The sequence below is a fragment of the Phyllobates terribilis genome, unplaced genomic scaffold (genome assembly GCF_046119375.1).
Source record: "Phyllobates terribilis strain yellow unplaced genomic scaffold, ASM4611937v1 Scaffold_1281__1_contigs__length_335605, whole genome shotgun sequence".
In the NCBI taxonomy this organism is placed as follows: Eukaryota; Metazoa; Chordata; class Amphibia; order Anura; family Dendrobatidae; genus Phyllobates; species Phyllobates terribilis.
This window is the reverse complement of record NW_027364041.1, coordinates 313810-318789: the sequence shown is the minus strand read 5'-3', so window position 1 is coordinate 318789 and position 4980 is coordinate 313810.

Here is a 4980-nt window from a genome sequence, read left to right as displayed (position 1 = left end):
TTCTGTCTGAACGTGTGTTCAGCGCTGCTGGTGGTGTGCTGACAGATAAGCGCACGCGGCTCTCCACTGATAATGTAGACAGACTCACGTTCATAAAGATGAACAAATCATGGATCCGCAAGGACTTTTCTACCCCTGTGTCATCCTGGGGAGAGTAAAAGCTTGATGATTGGTTAAAATCACCCTACCAACCGTTTTAAGCTTTCAAATTACTAATCATGTTTATCTGTATCTTGGCTGGAAAATAATTTGGGCTTTGTAGCAGTGTGCAGCACTGATTCTATTAGGCCATCTATAATAAGCTCCACCAGATTTAAAATTACTAATCATGTTTATCTGTACCTTGGCTGGAAAATAATTTGGGCTTTGTAGCAGTGTGCAGCACTGATTCTATTAGGCCATCTATACTAAGCTCCACCAGATTTAAAATTAATAATAATTTTTAGCTGCATCTAGCCCGGAAAATAATTTTGGGGCTCCGAGATGCGCAAGACACATAAGTGCCTTCTTGCTGCACTACCTGCAACATGACCCTCAGATTGTCAGAATTCGAAGTAATCATGACTACTGGGTTGCCACACTCTTAGATCCCCCAAACTTTTCGATCAACCTTTTCATTTTAATAAAGACCAAAAAAATGGTCATTTTTGAAATTATAAGCATTATCAGGTTATTAGAAACTGAAATCAAACAGTTTTCAACTCAAAACTTTATTCTAGGTGATGTTACATTTTCACATAGGACCCCTTGTTCGAAAGGAGCTTCTGAACTCTCTCGTCCATTGAATTTGTCAGGTTTTGGATGGTTTCTGCTTCAATTGTTTTGCATGAGGACAGAATACCCTCCCAGAGCTGTTGCTTAGATGTGAACTGCCTCCCGCCATCATAGACACTCCTTTTGATGATGCTCCAGAGGTTCTCAATGGGGTTGAGGTCAGGGGAGCATGGGGGCCACACCATAAGTTTGTCCCCTTTTATGCCCATAGCAGCCAGAGATGCAGATGTGTTATGTGCAGCATGAGACGGGGCGTTATCATGCATAAAAATGATCTTGCTGTGGAATACACGGTGGTTCTTCTTGAACCATGGCAGGAAGTGCTGTTTGAGAAACTCCACATACATTATGGAGTTCATCTTTACCCCTTCAGGGATCCTAAAGGGGCCGACAATCTCTCTCCCCATGATTCCAGCCCAAAACATTACTCCACCTCTTCCTTGTTGGCGCTGTAGCCGTGTTTGGGTGGGGTGTCCATCAACCAGCCATCCTCCACTCCATCCATCTGGACCATCGAGCGTTGCACGGCACTCATCCGTGAACAAAACAGTTTTGAAATCAGTCTTCATGTAATGTTTGGCCCACTGGAGCCGTTTCTGCTTGTGTGAAGTGGATAGAGGAGGTCGACAGGATGGCGTATGCACAGCTGCAAACCTCTGAAGGACCCTGCATCTTGTTGTTCGGGGGCCTTTGGTAGCACCAGCAGCTTCAAAAACTTGTCTGCTGCTATGACAAGGCTTTTTTGCCGCTGCTCTTTTAACCTGACGTAATTGCCTGTAGGAAAGAGTCATCAATTTTCCCTTATCAGCACGCACACGTGTGTACTGTGAATAAGCTACATACTTCTTGATTGCCAAGACACTTCATCCTGATCATCGCACAATGTTGATTGTAGTCATGCCTTGACCTAAACACTCCACAATTTGTTGCTTCTCAGCAGCCGACACATCCTTTTTCTTTCCCATTTTGGCAGAAAATGTAGGCTGCTTAATAATGTGAGAGAGCCTTCTTAAGTAGTCTTGCCTTTCATTGGACACACCTGCCAAACTAATTAGCACAGGTGTCTGCAATTGCTTACAGTGATATAAAGAGCCCTGACACACATCACCATCAATGAGTTTAACTGACAAACAAACAAATTCTTCCCTTATCACTCCTAAACACTTTTTGCATAATAATTTGGAACGCGGTGTACATGTGCTTTTCCACAAAACACCAGCGGTTCACGTAGTGAATCTTACAGTTCTAACTTGCCAACCGTGGTCTGTATGGAGTTGTTCAATAAAGGGCCCAAAATTAAGATAACATAGATGGGAGAGGTCTCTATGAATAGGAATTCCTAAGTATTTGATACCCTGTGAGGGCCAGGCAAAGGGAAAGTTGGACTGGATGGAATCCTATATGGATTTGGGGAGGGAGACATCGAGGGCCTCAGACTTCGCTGCATTGATTTTAAAATTTGACCATGTAACAAAGTGATCTATTTCAGCCATAACAGCAGGGATGGATATATGTGATTGAGTGATATATACTAGGACATCATTAGCAAATAGAGAGCACTTGTACTCGGTGCCTCCCACCTCAATCCACCTAATATTGGGGTTATGGCGAATTGATGAGAGCAGGTGCTCCGTCACTAGGATGTATAAGAGAGGGGACAGAGGACATCCATGCCTTGTCCCATTGGTGATTGTGAAAGGTGATGAAAATGTTCTGACGCGCCCCCTGGGCCTTGGGACACCCGGAGCCAGACCCTTTTTGGTGGATGCTGGTGGTTGTAGTCTTCGTGGCGGCGACCCGGTTCCGTGGCTCAGGGCGGTCAAACCAGTGGCGGAACTATTTATGTGGTTTTGATGTTTAAATGTCCGACTACGCCACCCGTGGATTGCGGTCAGAGTGAACCGCCGCTACAGGGCAGACCGCTGAGGCTGGTGTTGTGGGTGCAGCAGAGCGTAGCATAACTCCCCACGGGAGGAGTATAGCCTCAGGGCAGTGTATGCGGAGGATGGGGGAGATGGTGCAGGGCAGCAGCAGTAACGACACGGAGTCAGTGATGCAGTCCAGGGCCTTTACTCACAGTTCTTATTATCCAGACCACGTCTGCAGGTAACGGCTGCCCACGTCGTACTGTGCTCACCAGGTGAGGGGCTCAGACAACTCCCAGATAACTTTGGAGCGCTTCACAGGACCCCCTTTGTGTGTCCTTTGTCTGGCCTTTCTTACCAACCCTTCTGTCCGGCTGCCTCGGGCCTCCTCTTGGTAAACTTGGCGCCAGTTTCCCTGACCCTATGTGGTGCCTTCCTAGCGGGTGTAGCGAGGGGCTGCGCCACATAAAATGTCACAGCCTCCGGTTTCTAGCTGAGGGTCGTTTCCTGCCTCCACTAGTTTCGGGGACCGGTCTCCCCCTTTGGCCTGACCCCTCCACGCAGGTGGATTCGGGCGTGCGGTGGCGACTCGCCCGTCCGCACCCCTGGGATCCCTTCATTCCTCGTTCCTGGAGCCTTCTCCGCTCCTCTTCCTTCCTTCTCCCTCTTCCAGGCCTGGGCCTCTGTTACTAGGCCCGCCTCCGGAGCAGAGCTCATGCAGAGCCCCTGCTCCCTGCCACTTGTGCTCAGACTTCTCTGCACTGAACTAAGATGGTGCCCACCTTTTATACTCCCTTCTCAATGCACCCAGGAACTGCTTCCTCCCTGCTCCTGCACTACAGGGTTCCCCTTCCTCAGTGTTCCCTCCCCCCACTCCAGCCAGGGACAGGGACTGTCGTGCCCATCTCAGGGGCATATTGGTCGCCCTGCCCCACGGCAATGTGGTGTAATGCATGCAGGTGTCGGGTCCTGATCCACACTACATCCTTACCTGAGAGTGAGATATCACACCTCTGGGTGAGGTGCAATACCTCTGTAGCAACCGAGCCCTCAGGGTGCTACAGTTCTATTTATCTTCAGCCTAGGTGACGTATTGTGATACAGGGCCGTGATTTTGGCTATAAAAGGGTCCCCTAGACCCCTACCCCAAGCTTTTTAAGAGAATCATATATGGCGTGCCAGGACACTCTATGGAATGCTTTCTCAGCATCCAACGAGAGTATCTAATTACAAATTTTTAACTGAATCTAGCCCAGGAAATACTTTGTGCCTAGTAGCAGTGTCTGCTAGTCAGCGGATTATCCCGGCTGTTAAGCAAGCTACACCACCTGTAGTTTGGACACTTAATTTTTTCAAAGGAAATGCTTCGGGTCCACGGGATACTCAGTGAAGAGCATCAGGAGGCACCCCAAGGCATAGGGGCTGGGACTGGCAGTAGGATGCCTTGCGGTGGACAGCCGAGCTCGATCCTTATAAAAGCTTTTTAACTGCAGCAGCTTTAGTGGACGCTACTGGAGCTGGAATTACGCGGCTGCTGGCATGAGACTTGCCCTCCAATAGATCCTTGTAAATGGATTTAAAGTGTATTTATTCAAATTAGAGAGACAATTTAAATTAAAAAGCTTAGAGCTGCCTCCACCACAGGGGGGCTCGCTCGACCCACCAGCTGACAGGCACCAGTATTGGGAGAGGGGGGCTGGCCGTCAGGGTTCACCGCGGCTCTGGCACAAACCCGGCGACACGGAGGTGGCACAGGCAGGAGCGGACTGAACGTGTCGGCTTCTCACTTTTTGGATTTTAGAAGGGCATGACATGCCTATATCTGTGTCTCCCCCTCCTTTTACTCCTCCACCTCTTTTATTTTCGCATGACTATATGTACTTGTCACTTTTCCATGTGTTAGTTGTGTCTTCTGAGCAGTTTGTCAGCTTTTGGACACCTTTGAAGGTGTTTTCTATGTGTTTTTGTTTGCCTGCCATTGGTTTTAACGGTGTTTGACGAACCGAACTCGAACACTACGGGGGTGGCTCAACACTAGTCGGGTCTATGAGGAGGTAAGTGCAGATCTGGATGGTGGATGCGGCTGATGTGATTTATCTGGACTCCGATCCTGCAGCACACAACAGCCTTATACTGAAGCTTCAGAAGCCGGGACTGGGGGAACTATATGCAGATGGGTGAGGAACTGGCTAAATGATAGGAAACAAAGGGTCGTCATAAATGGTACATTCTCTAAATGGGACATAGCAGTAGGGGCCGCGGGGATCTGTGCCGGGAGCGGTGGGGGGCCGCGGGGATCTGTGCCGGGAGCGGTGGGGAGCCGCGGGGATCTGTGCTGTCC